We start from the raw sequence: 15,034 nt of genomic DNA, 5'->3' as shown, positions 1-15,034 counted from the left end.
GTCACAAAAATAAAACATAAAGTTAAAAGCAATTAGGCAATACCTATCCGCCTTCAAAGTTCTGCAGTCTTTTCAGCTGCCTTTGTTGTTTCTCTAGCATCGTGGGTATCTTTTTCACTTTTTTTTTTATAATTTCGTGGGCCATCCCTCGGCCGCCATTTTCCCAAATGTCGGTGAAAACTTTCCACCAATTAAACTTGCTTCGGCCGAAGGATCTTTTGTATCTTCAATAGATAAGGCAGCTTCGGTTTGCGCCAAGGATTTTATGTGTTCACAACCCATCTTCTCCAAGATAGTTGCAACTCCCCTCACACCAGAAAAGGCGCAGACGTCTCCACGGCCATTTAAAATTTCCTCGAAAGCATCAGCTTCGCCGCTGATCCATTCAATTGGGCCCTCATGATCGCCTCTTACGAAGTTGTCCTCGCTGGAGTATGCGCCAATGTCGGCGAAGCTTGTCTTTATTTTTCTCACACATTCTATGGATTTTTCATAACATCTTTCTTTTGAAGACCGAAGTTCTACAGCTGTTTTCTCCCAATAATTCCTCCAGTAATCACTGGCGTCTCGGTCAGCTTCGGTAATTGCACATTTTAATTTTACTTCTGCCAGTTATTTCCGAAGATCTTCAATTTCGCATTTCTAGGCTTCAGCTTGAGCTTTTGAAGTAGCTTCGTCTTCTTTTATCTTGTTCACCAATGAGTTTAATATTTTATCTTTTTCAAGACCTTCGTTCCTTAGCTCAATTACTTCGGAACGAAGGTTGTTCAAAGCTATAGTACATCCTTCGTTTCAGCACTTTTTTGCGCCCTGAGGGCGTTGCTAAGAATAAGGCCCTGCAAAAGGAGTGCAGTACTAAATATAAGCAAATGGAAAAATTTTGTTTTCAAGTACAAAAATCTCATTCTCTCACCTTTAAGCTGTTGTATGCTAAGCTGTCGGCCAATTCAACTTTTGATAGCACCGAGAGCCCGTCTTCTAGTGTCGGGAACGCGAAGCTTTTGCTCATGTCTCGACAGACAGAAATTTCCTTACTGTCTGGCAGGCAATACAAGAAGTCTTCTTCTCCGCTGCCGTTGAATATCAACGCCCCTTTTGGATATTTCAATCTCTAGGCATAATATTGAGCTTCTCGCTTTTCTTCTACAGATAACCTTTTTTCCGAAGCATGTCGTACAATATAATCGAGAGCTTCGGAAGATGCTTCGGGAATAGGAATGGCAGTTTTTTCAGACAGAATTTGTTCTGCAGATTCTTTTTCCGCTTCTTCTTCTCCGATCTCCAAGGATTCCTCCTTGGCGGGCTCTGAAGGCCCAGCTTCAATCTCGGCATGACTTTGTGCAGATTCGGCTTCAGTTCGTTTGTTTCAATTCGCGTTTTTGAAGCTTCGGCTGTTTTCCCTGGAGTAGAGCTTGAAGTCTTTATTTTCTCTAGTACATCCAGCACATTGACCATCCTTTTCCTCTTGGGGTTCGTTGTAAGATCCTTTTGCGCCTTCGGCACTGTCACCTCTGCCGAAGGGCTTATAACTTCTAATATTTTTCTTTTTTCGACCTCTGTCTCTTCAATATTAATGGCCTTTGGCTCACCTGATTTGGCTGGTGATGCCTTCGGCATTGTAGCCGGTTCTTCATTCCTCTGTGTGAGGGCAGATTCTTCGGCTTTAGTAGCCGAAGAGGTCTCGCCGCCAAATTCGGGCACTTCGGCCGGTTCAATATATCGCGGCCGGTGAGTAAGGACCTTCACCTTTTTCCTCTTCGGCGAGGGCTCGCTTGGAGCAACTGGAGCAGCATCCTTCTCGGAAGTTGCACTCTTTCTCTTCTGCCCCCGCGACGGGTAGCGGTAATCAGGGTACATAAACCCAATAGCATCGAAAACTCTATTCAGCCTCTTCTTCTTCCGGCCTCCGAAGGCCACAGATAACGCGTTATCTTCTGCCTTTGAATTTGGCCCAAGCAGTTCATCTCTTGTAGCTTCGATACATTTCAGCCAATCATCATCTGGCTCAACAAACTTACCTTCATATCTGAAGGTGTATTTCAACCTAACCAGCCCACCTTCGTCAGACTTGCTGATAGTCTCCTTTGGCATTTCCCATTTCTCTACAAGTGGCCACACTCTGAAGGCTATGTGCTCCTGCACTAAATCCCTTGTCCTGATGAAAGATCAAACTATGCCAAAGGCCTTTCGGCATTCTTCGGCTGCTTCATCAATTTCCACCTTCGGTTTCCGGAGGCCGAAACGCTGCCAGATAGGGCGCATGATGATCTCCTTAATATCCTCTCGTGCTTTTAAATCATTTTTCACATAGAACCATTCCTTCATCCAATCTCCGAGCCATCTCTTCCGAAAAATCGGCACGGGGCAGCTTGACCCAGAGCGAGCAACGAAGCTATAGCAGCCAAAATTGTTATGGTATTGCTCTTTGCCCCAGGGTTTCGTTTCATATAACAGTTCGTGCATACTGCAGAAACTTTTTGCATTTGGCTCCAAGCCCTGGCTCCTCATGGCCCAGACGAAGATTCCCATTCTTATGATTGCTTCAGGAGTAATTTGATGAAGGTAAACCTGATATATTCTTAAAACTTCAACCACAAAATTGCTTAGAGGGAACCGAAGCCCAGCCTTGAAGAAGCTTCAGAAGATCACGACTTCATTCTCTTCGGGAGCAGGAGAAGTCCTGTCTCCGTTGTCAGCCCTCACGATAGACACATCTCGAAAATATCTTCCCCTCATATTGTCGAGATGACTCTGTTTAATAGTTGATTTTCTGAAAACTGTATGACTTGGTTGCCAAGGTCGATCTTCGGAGTCTTCGCTATCGCTTTCCACATCATAACTGTCACTATCACCGGTGTCTTCAGATAAACCTTCTAAAATCTCTCTAGTAATCTTCTCTGTATTTGTCTTCGCTATTGATTCAAGAAAGCCAAGATTCTTCTCCTCAGAAAGGCTCAGCTTCGTTTCAACAACAACTTTCTTGTCTTGAGACATCTCTTCGAAAATGTTGAAAATGTGCTCTTAAGGCCGAAGCTAAAAAATCTAAAAAGCCAGGCAAAGCATTTGTAGGCAAGAGCTAAAACTTGAGCAGGCAGAGCAGATGGCAAAAAGCGTGCCAAATGAGCTCACGGTGTGCTCTTATTTATACGCCTAGTGTGTTGCAAGTGGGAGGGCCCCGCTTGTCATTGACTGTTGCTATTCTAGCAAAGGGAAGGTGTTTTTTTCGGACCTTCGGCTTAGGGCCTTCGTCCATATCGCGATCTGGATTTATCATTCTAACAAATTAATATTGTGAGGGGCTACTGTTGGGGGCCTTCGGCTTCTGAAGGTCCTCAAAAACATGATTTAACAATGTTTCTGGAGTATGATATATGAACAGGTACCTTCGGACTTAGATCAAAACCACAGTGTGGAGAAGCGCAAAGAATACGAAGGATGGCGCAGAGCCGAAGCTATGCGCAGGGGAGCTTCGTCGTGATAGCAGAAAAGGAAACTGACTTAAAGGGGAAAAGGCTATTTAGACCCCGATGGATTACTATAGAGTTATTAGCAAATGTAAGGGGCATGGGTGTAACTTTACAGGGGATGCGTCCCGTGCCTATATATAGATGAACAGTGCTCCCGTACTGTTCACGCTGACTTGGCATTTGCTTTTGCGTCACGCTCGTACTTTTATCTTCTCTCAAGCCGAAGGTACATTTGTAATTTGTTATCATTTCTATTTTTCCATAATAATAAAATAGAAATGAGTTAATAATAATATTTAAGTGTTTAAGTCATTTCCCATACTTTATATGAATCCTTCTTCATTATTTATTGTGATGATGAAGGTATGTCCTTCATAACCTTCGTCCAAAACTCATTATATCCCAAGGGAAATAATGCTTCGGAGGACGAAGGACTTTAACGTTTAACAATTTCTGTGTTGCCTTGTTCTTAATTCATAGCATTTAAGGACAAGTCCCCAACATTGTTTTGAGCATTGTTATGTTCTTTCTCATAATGCAAAAGGTGTTCATGCTAGTTTGTTGGTACTTCAATTGTTGGCAATAAGAAGAAAGCCATTTGGGTGCCAAAGACCTTGGTCACTAACATCCAAGGACCCAAGCAAGTTTGGGTACCTAAAAGAGATTGATTTCCTTTTGTAGGTGAACTACAAGGCGGGAGGGAATCATTGGGTGTTAGATAGTGGATGCACTCAACACATGACCGGAGATATGAAAATGTTCACCCAAATGAGTGTGGAAGATTGCTCAAGTTATGATAGTATCACATTTGGAGATAATCGCAAAGGAAAGGTTAAAGGTTTGGGTAAAATTGCTATTTTGAATGATCATTCCATATCAAATGTGCTCTTGGTTGAGTCTTTGAATTTTAATTTACTATCTGTAGCTCAATTATGTGATTTAGGATTTAGTTGCAATTTTACCGTTGATGATGTTATTATATCTAGTGTTGATGGTTGCAATCTTAAGTTTAAAGGCTTTAGATATGAAAATCTTTATCTTGTTGATTTCTCATCCAGTGAGGCAAAGCTCACAACTTGCTTATTCTCAAAAGCTTCACTAGGCCGGTTATGGCATAGAAGACTTGGTCATGTTGGAATGAAGCAACTCAATCGTTTAACCAAACATGACTTAGTCCGTGGCTTGAAAGATGTGAAATTTGAGAAGAACAAATTGTGTAGCTCTTGTCAAGCCGGGAAGCAAGTGGCAAGTACTCATCCAAATAAGAGTCAAATGTCTACTCATCGTTCGTTGAAATTACTTCACATGGATTTATTTGGACCAACATCTTTTGTGAGTATTGGCGTTAATTCCTATTGCCTTGTCATTGTGGATGATTATTCTAGATTCACTTGGGTTTATTTTCTTCGGGATAAATCTAATGTATTTGAAACATTCAAGTCATTTGCTATATTGGCTCAAAACCAATTTGATTTTGATATCAAGAAAGTTAGAAGTGATAATGGGTCGGAATTCAAAAATGCTAGAATTGATGAATATTGTGATGACAAGGGTATTAAACATGAATTTTCTTCCAAATATACTCCGGAACAAATTGGTATTGTTGAAAGGAAGAATAGGACTCTCATTGATATGGCTAGGTCTATGCTAGCGAAATATAATGTGTCGGATTCTTTTAGGGCCGAAGCCATAAACACCGCTTGTCATGCATCAAATAGGCTATATTGTCACAAGCTCTTGAAGAAAACTCCCTATGAATTGCTCATTGGTAGAAAGCCAAATATCTCATATTTTAGAGTATTCGGTTGCAAATGCTATATTTTGAGAAAGGGAAGCCGACTCTCTAAATTTGAGAAGAAATGTGATGAGGGTTTTCTACTTGCATATTAATCAAATAGCAAGGCTTATAGAGTTTTCAACAAGACTCATGGTATTATTGAAGAAGAATATGATGTTGAGTTTGATGAAACAAATGGGTCTCGAGATGAAAACGATAATCTTGATGATGGTGGTGGAACTCAATTGAGAAATGCTATGAAAACAATGGCTATTGGTGAAATAAAGCCAAAAGAAGATGATGATGATAATAGTGTGGTTGTCATTCCATCCTCTTCAACCCTAAATGAAGAAAATTACCAAAGCCAACAAAATGATGAAGTTGTGGATGCTCATGATCAAGATACTTCAAGTCATTCGGTCCCTCCTCATGCTTCAACTAGTAATTCTCAAATGGTATCAAGAATCCATCATTATATTGTGAAGGATCACCTAATTGATCAAATTGTGGGTGACATTAGTAAGGGTGTTCAAACTCTCTCTCGTATAGCTTCATTTTGTGAACATTTCTCTTTTGTATCTTGTATGGAACCTAACCGTGTAGATGAAGCTCTACTTGATGTTGATTGGGTGAATGCAATGCATGAGGAATTAAATAACTTCACCCGAAATGAAGTTTGGGAGCTTGTTGAGAGACCAAAGAACCACAATGTTATTGGTACCAAATGGGTGTTTCACAACAAGCACAATGAAGATGGATTAGTAGTAAGAAACATGGCAAGATTAGTGGTACAAGGGTATACTCAAATAGAGGGATTGGATTTCGGTGACACATTTGCTCCTGTGGCAAGATTGGAAGCAATCCGGATCCTTCTTGTTTATGCTTTTGCTCATAATATCAAGCTCTACCAAATGGATGTAAAGAGTGCCTTTCTAAACGGTAAGATTAGTGAACAGTGTATGTTGAACAACCTCCCGGTTTTAAGGACCCCAAAAGACCTAACCACGTGTACAAGCTTTCTAAAGCTCTCTATGGGCTTAATCAAGCCCCACGCGCATGGTATGAAAGGCTTAGGGATTTCTTGCTTTCCAAAGACTTTAAATTGGGAAGGTTGACGCTACCCTATTCACTAAAAGAGTTGGCAAAGATTTGTTTGTTTTTAAAATTTATGTTGATGATATTATTTTTGGATCTACTAATGAGTTGTTTTGTGAGGAGTTTGGAAAAATGATGTCAAATGAATTTGAAATGTCTATGATAGGAGAATTGAGCTTCTTTCTCGGTCTTCAAATCAAACAATTGAAAGATGGAATCTTTGTAAGTCAATCAAAATATTTGAAGGATATGCTCAATAAGTTGGCTTAGAAAATGCAAAGCCTATCAAGACCCCTATGGCAACAAATGGTCATCTAGACTTAGATGAGGGAGGTACAATGGTTGATCAAAAAAATCGCTAAATAATTGGTAGTTTGCTTTACATTACCGCATCTAGGCCTGATGTTATGTTTAGTGTTTGCATGTGTGCTCGATTTCAAGCTTCACCTAGAGAGATTCACTTGAAAGCCGCAAAAAGAATTCTAAGATATTTGAAGTATACCCCAATATTGGTCTATGGTATCCCAAAGGTGCTCAATTTGAATTGATTGGATATTCGGATTCGGATTATGCGGGTTGCAAAGTTGATAGGAAGAGCACCTCCGGTTGTTGTCAATTTCTTGGGAGGTCTCTTGTTTCATGGTCTTCTAAGAAGCAAAACTCCGTTGCTCTCTCTACCACCGAGGTAGAATATATATCGGTCGGTAATTGTTGTGCTCAATTATTATGGATGAAACAAACTCTATTGAATTATGGGATCATTTTCAAGAATGTGCCTCTCATGTGTGATAATGAGAGTGTGGTAAAATTGGCTACAAATCCGGTCCAACACTCAAGAACGAAGCATATTGATATACGACATCACTTCTTGAGAGATCATGTTGGGAAGGGAGATATCTCTATATATTCGATTGGCACGGATGATCAATTGGCCGACATATTTACAAAGCCATTAGATGAAACGAGGTTTTGCAAATTAAGAAGTGAAATGAATGTGATAGATCTCTCAAACGTGGTTTGAGGTTGAATACACATGTGTAGTATTGCTTTTCAATTCTAAATATGCTCTCTAGGCTATTTATTGAATATTTTTGATGATTTTTGATTCTTAGTTGATCTAAATCGTTTTATATGAAAATTTGCGTTATTCAAGTACATAATGTGTATATGAATGCATACTAACCCTTGGATTGGTCAAAATGTCCATATTCGAGCGATAAACCAAATTTGAAATTTGAAATCAGAAAGTGGACAAAGTTTGGATATTTGAGTATCAGGTCGCGGACCGTCTGGGTAATGACCGTGGACCGTCCGACGTATCAGGTTTTGGACAGTCCAAGTCAGCAGAGCAGACTGTTTGAATTGACAGGGCGCGGACCATCCGCAGACCCACGCGGACTGTCCATGACAGGCAGATAAATTGGGCAGAGGCAGTCATATTGTCACTTTCAACACATGCCTCTTTCTCTCTCACACTCTACACGCCAAAAGTGATTCTTGTCGATTGTGAGCGGACGGTGAACCGAAATTGCGCACGGACTGTCCGGGAGATTGTTTGGAGTTCATCAACCATGTCTTCATCTTGGTATTTCAACATCTCATGGAATTTGTCTGATTTATATAAATTTGGGGATTCTTAGGGTTTTCTCTCTGATCTAGAATTGGGTAGTGAAATTACAATTTTGATTGGTGGAATTGCTCGAGTTACCCATTGTGAATATGGTGCAAAAATTTAAATGGATTTGGATGGTTATTTTTTGTCGAATCGATGATTGGAAGGATGGGGCGACTAGGGTTTTAGAAATCGCCTCTGAACGGTCGCAGACCGTCCGCTAGGATGGCGCGGACAGTCCGGCCCCCTAGCACGGACAGTCCGGTCCCTGACAGAAACTTACATTTCCTTTCTCTGTGTTGTGACATCATAAACTATTAACCAATGGATATTCCTCATATATATTGCAGTGGTCTGGGTGGTCTTAAGAAGAAGCTTGCAGGTCGTTTTAAGTCAAAGCACCGTCGTGCAGATGATGCAGATTATATTCCAGCTACAGGCTCTGAGGCCCAATCTTCAGCTGGGGCAGCATTTCTATGGACACAGAAGATGCTCCACACGCTCATCCAGATTATCCAATTGATGTCACAGGATGGACCTATCCAAAGAGAAGATTCTCTATGGCTGATTATTGCTCCAGGAGGACAGTTAATTAGTATGACCTGCCCTCTGACACAAACATTCAGTTTTTTCATACTCAGCTTCAGTTTGATGTCTTCTGGGGAACCCTAATGGACACAAACTTTCACAAGCATCAAGTTATTGATTGGAATTTTATGCTAGGTCAGTCAGTCATGGAGGGATTGATTCCAAAGTTCGAGGCATGTGGTCTCTATGACTTTATGGGCCAGAAGACAGACTTCAGTGAGATGGCTGTGAAACAATTCCTGGCAACTGCTGAGATTGACATTGATGTGCAATCAATCACTTGGATGACTGGCTTTAAGCGGTATTCTGCAACCTTCGCTGAGTTTGCTACTACCAACATTTTGGACTATGATACAATTTCAGCTGGGATTGATTTATATACTGAGAACAACTTTGAAGAATATGAGCAGTTCTATGAGCCAGTGAGGCTAGGCATTCCTAGGAGGTTTGGTGAGACTCCAGGACTGAGGCATCATCTTGCTGTCATTAACAAGATTGCCAGAGTAACAATTCTCCCAAAGAGTGGAGATAAGAGCAAGATCAGAGATAAGTTCTGGAACATCATCCACCATATCATGAATGGTGAGGTAATGAATCTGGTGCTATTTATGATGAGGCAATTGAATGACCTCAAGATGGACAAGAACCAGAACTTGGCATATGCTCCATACATCATGGCTCTCATCAAGGCTAAGTCCAGATTTAAGGGGCGATGTGAGATAGCTCACACTCCATTTAGGCCCTTCAAGAATGAGATTGGATTTCTCACCAGGCCTCTTACTCCTTTCCCAGATGATGAGGAAGAAGCTAGAGATGATGAAGAAGTTGCTCCTGAGGCTGATGCAGCTGAGCAGATGTCTCCTCCTCCACCTCCTCCTCAGCCTGAGCAGTTCTGGTAGCCTGGTCCAGGCTATTTTGATCCTTACTTTCAGCACATGCAACAAGGGCTCCAGACACATATGCATGGCCGATTTCAGGGCATGTTGACCCATATGGACCAGTGCATGGATAGGATACAGACTCACTTTGATGATAGCTTTGATGGGCTGCACACTGAGCTTACTGAGCTTCACACTCACATCCAAGACACTATTCATGATCCAATTATGACTAGAATGAACAACATGCAGCAGAGCTTTCAAGATAATATGGGGGCCTTGTCCAGTCAGTTTGACAACCTGTCCACAAATGAAAGCATCCAGGATATACGTCAGAGGCAACAGCAGCTCTAGCATGACTTCGGGCAGTTCTCCTCTGTCTTTGACACTTTCAGCACCCATTACTACAGCATGTACCCTCCACCTGGTGGTCAGTGAGACCCCTCCTTTGTGGCAATTGATGCCAAAGGGGGAGAGAAGAAGCTGAAGTTGGGGATGTCGTAATCAGGGGGAGCTCATGTGGACATTGAGACTTTGCATATGCCTGTTTACTATTTGAACTTCTTGTCTTATGCATCTGTTGAACTATGTCTTGTGTTTGTGGACAAATGTCTCGTGATATTTTGTGGATCAAACTATGTCTGTTAAATCTTATGTTTCTATTAGTTCAAATTATCCTGTGTATGGTTGACCGAGGAGTGATTAAATTTGCTGCGCTTATTTCACATAATACTTCTTGTATGCCTCGATAACCATGATTGTAGGAAGATCTCCATCAAAACTCCGATCGATTATGTGTGTTGTGTGTCATATCTTCAACTAGAAATATCATGGACACATATAGGGGGAGCTATTCCTACACTCTGAGTTTTGTTGAGACTTATCTATCTCTTGGATGGAACTTCAAATTAAGATAAGTCTTTCGAAACTCATCTCTAAAATCCTTCTTATACCTAGGGTATGAGGAAGATTTGTTGTCATCAATTACCAAAAAGGGGGAGATTGTGAATCATCTAGGCCCCTTAGTGATGTTTTGGTAATTAATGACAACTATTTGTGGACTAACAGTTCTTAGAGAAATAAGAATGCAGGTTGGACCACAGAAAACAGGAAATCTTGGAGACTTATAAGCATTGGTTGTGGATCGAGTGAAGGCAAAGGTATAACATAGGTTTTTGTTTTTTCCGGTCTCCAGGAGTTTAGAGAAGACATTTGACCAGACTAGTAGGCTAAATGGTTGTACTATTAAGAGGGTCAATGACTTTGGTCTGTGTAAACCTTAGTGCCTCATAGAGCATCTAGTGGTTGCATTTGCATGAGGTCTAACAGCGCTTTCGATTTCGAGAGTTAAAAATCTTTTTGAAAGCGTGTTTGAAAAGTTGCTAAGTCATGGGGTTGGCGGACCATCCGGGCCAAGTGGCCAGACCGTCCGCGATCTATCCAGAGGGGGTCTGAAGTATGTTCACTTCGGACTGGTCCTGTATGTTTGTACTACGGACCGTCCGGGCCTTGGGGCCGGACCGTCCGCAGTCCTGACCAGAGAGGGTCGCCCTCTCCACAGTCCCTGTATAATTGTGCGGACTGTCCGACCGGGGTCGGTGGACCGTCTGCAGGTGCCAAATTGGTTTGGGCAGGGACTGTGTGTTTTTGGGCACTTGTACTATGGACTGTCCGGGGCCTGAGCCCGGATAGTACTAACTCCCAGGTCGCGGACCATCCGGCCTTGTATGGCGGACAGTCCGCGTGTGTTAGCTCATCGTGGTCAGAGCTCTGGTGCTCCTTGTTGCCAGGTCTCGGACGGTCTGGCCAAGTTTGGCAGACTGTCCGGACTTCGCTTTTTTCTGACAGCTCTGACATATTTCAAACGGGAAAACTAGTTGTTACCTGTACGGCGGACCGTCCGGCCTAAGGGCGCGGATCGTCCGCGTGTGCGCAGAAATTGTGCTAGTTGCACATAACGGTTAGAAATGTGAGGTGGGCTATAAATAGAAGGGGAGCTCGTGTGTGAGGGCTCTCTTGGCCATTCCTTGCACACATTGAGCTCATTTGTGATCCTCCCACTCATTCTCTCACGCTCCTTGCTTGAGATTGCATTCTAGTGAGAGATTGAGAGCTCCAGTGCATTTGCATCCATTGGTGATTCTTGAGGCACTAGGTGGTACACCGGGCAAGTGTCATCGGCTTGTTACTCTTGGAGGTTGCCGCTCCTAGACGGCTCGGGTGTTGTCTCCGTCGAGCTCTCCAAGAAGATTGTGGAGAAGCCACAGTGTCGATTGTGAGGGGTTTGCGCCTACCTCGCTGGAGCGGCAAAGGCGACGCTAGTGGAAACGAGGTAGAGTGATTTCTTGTCCACTTGGCTCAAAGATCAAGCCACGTCTTGATAGAGGAGCAAGTGAGAGCTTGAAGTCTACCTCAACGTGGATTAGGGGTGATCGTCAAATCACCGATACCACGGGATAAAATCCGATGTCTTTCTCTTCTCACATTACTTATAACCATGCAAGTAATTAGTATTTCGTGTATTGTCTCTCTTGTATACAATTACCATAGTTGTTTCTCATAGATTGCTTACTTGTTGTCACTAGGGAATTTGTACCTCTTGTCATATTGATTAAATTTCTCTAGTGTTTTCGATTTTTAGTCAAAACTGTCTATTCACCCCCTCTAGCCGGTGTCCTAGATCCTACACACATTCAATACAAGAGCTCTAGCATTCACACCAAGACACAATACAAAAGATCAAATCCTCTCCAAGTCCCAAATTCACTCCAAACACTTAGTGGCTTGTGAGAGAGAGATTTTTGTGTTCATTTGAGTTCTTGACACTTGGATTGTCTTTCTTGTTTTCCCATTCTTATTCTCAAGTGCTTGGTAAGCGAGGCAAGAGACACCAAGTGTGTGGTGGTCCTTGCGGGGTCTTAGTGACCCGTGATATTAAGGAAGAAGGCTCACTCGGTCTAAGTGACCGTTTGAGAGAGGGAAAGGGTTGGAATAGACCCGGACTTTGTGACCTCCTCAACGGGGACTAGGTTCTTTGGAACCGAACCTCGGTAAAACAAATCACTGTGTTCACTCGCCTTATTTCTTGGTTGATTTGTTTTCCCTCTCTTTCCGACTTGAATTTAATTCTAACGCTAACCCCTGACCTTTGTGCGTGTTTAAAGTTATAAATTTTAGGTTTCACCTATTCACCCCCCTCTAGGCGACTTTCAGTGATTAAATAATCAACACATTACTATGAATTAACACTCCTCATATGAGCATGAGCATAGGTGTTTGTTACACAAATTGAGGAATATAAGAAATGGCACTTTTGGGCTTGAAAATGGCCATACTGCAAAGCTCTATGGATCAATGTGATAAAGGTATGGTTCGAGTACTTAGTCAAATGTTTTAGGTACTAATCATGTTTGTCTAAGTACTAGGGATCATCTGAAGTCGAGCCAAAAGAAGCAAACAGAAGTTGGCACTAAAAGGAAGAAGATGGGCTTGTCTAGGCAACATCGGACAATTTGGTGACTGTAACGGCCGAACTGTCTTCGCTCGGTCTTGGCCAGGTCTTACTAGATATAAATCACCAGACTGTCCGCTGCCACCCACTGGACTGTCCGGTGTGAGGACAACCAACGGTTATCAACCACGTCAGCCAACTCCAACGATGGGATGGAGCACCGGACAGTCTGGTGCCCTCATAGACAGTCTGATGCCCATCTTAGATGGAAAGTGACCAAAATTGTACTATGCATCAGGACCATTGTACTATGCATTGTCTGGTGCACCGCCGAATAGGCCGGTCCACCCAAAGACAGGGAAGGCTGTGACTGGGAGTTTACAAATGAAGCTCCAACGACTCCTAGGTCTCTTAGGGCTATAAAAGGACCCCCTAGGCACCATGGAGGAGTACCCAAGCATCACAAGAGAATACTACAACTCTAATACTTCGTGGCCACGCTTTCAATTTATTAGAGAGAGATTGGAGCACGTCTTTGAGTTGAGACTATGTCGTTTTGTTTCGTGCGCTCTCTTCTTTGCTTGTGTGTGTGGTGTTGCTGCAATTGTTCTCTTGTGTGCATTTCTACTCCCCTCCTTACTCCGGATTTGATTGTGAATAATTGTGTAAGGCGTGAGAGACTCCAGTTTGTGGAAATTCCTCACAGCTGGGATATTGATATAAGGAAGACACTGTGGTACTCAAGTTTGATATTTTGATCACTTGAGAAGGGTTGAGTGCAACCCTTGGCCAAAGGAGGTCACCACAACGTGGAGTAGGCATTGGCCGAACCACGATAAAAAATGCTGTGTCTCTTATCCATTTAACTTATTGCAGTTATTGTTTTCTTGAGTTCTCATATTCACCTATATTACTGCTCATAAGTTTAATACTCGTCCTAAAGGGGCAATCAAGTGAAGAGTTCTTTTTTCTTATCTTTTCTCATCCTAACTTGGTTTTAGTTCTCACTAACACATTTTATAAACCAAGTTTGTGTTGTTTAGAGCTAGTTTTGGAGGATCGCCTATTCACCCCCCTCTAGGTGCTCTCATTACTTCAAGATCCCACTCCAAACCTCCGTGAGGTACGAGGGCGAATTGTTCTATGTCAAGAATCTAGCCGACAACGCCACATGCTTCATCGGTCAAGAGTTGGTGCCGACAGATGACTGGAATCACGGGGCGGAGCCGGGTCTAAATGGCAAGGTGGAACCTATTTTGGTGGCGCTCAAAACGCTAAAGGAGAAAAGTCTCACAGGCGTGAGATTGGTGCGTGTTTTTATGCTGCCAAATTCAGCCTTTGATGGCTCGCCGAAGGCCATTGCACAAGTATTCTAGCGTCAATGATCCCGACGGCCACTCCTCTGAGCCGTTCGCGCTATCCGAGATTGAAGCGAGAGTCAAGTATGTCACTGCATTGTCGTTAGGGTTCTTCATGGATGAGGACTTCATGGACCCCTTTCTCGGGGCATACCGAGTGGCCTAGTGAGCCTTAATTTCTGGTATTCTCTCCTTTTGTTTCTCTTTCTTGGTGATGTTGAGTTGTGGTCCTTACAGGGGATCGATCCTCTAGCGCCTAGCCTTCCACAGTTCCACCGCTCCCTGAGGGGGTTGTTGTTAAAGCGAAGAAGGGTAAGGGCGTCGCGCGCCCTATTGAATCGGGAGAGGGAGTCGGTCTTCTTCATTCCTCGGAGGAAGCGTCTTCCACAATTTTCGGTGGAGCGGGAACTGCGATGTTGGTGGGTGGTCCATTGCGACATGGTGACACCACAACCATATCTAACGTCCGGACGGAGACGGGTCGGTCGGTCATGAACCCCGCCTCGACCGCGATGCCTTCTATCAATGTTGCAGTACTCGTCGCTATGAGCGGGACAGAGTAGGCGACAACATGCACCGTGACATCTTTGGATCCTGCAGGGAGTCACGTGGTGGCAGCTTGTCGGGTCGCGTCGCAATTTTTTGTTCCTTCGTCGATCGCGCTAGGGAAGGTGATTACCACGAAGCGCTCATCCTGTTATATCAATTTGCTCGTGTTCCTGCTTTCGGTCTTTTATTCATTGTCTACTCCTCCTTTCCTTTCTTTCCAGCCAACGTGTATGTGCCACACAAGTCCGTGAGGGACGCA

The sequence above is a fragment of the Zea mays genome, chromosome 1, assembly GCF_902167145.1.
Source record: "Zea mays cultivar B73 chromosome 1, Zm-B73-REFERENCE-NAM-5.0, whole genome shotgun sequence".
NCBI lineage: Eukaryota > Viridiplantae > Streptophyta > Magnoliopsida > Poales > Poaceae > Zea > Zea mays.
The sequence above is the reverse complement of the archived record's forward strand: the minus strand, read 5'-3'. Positions refer to the sequence as shown.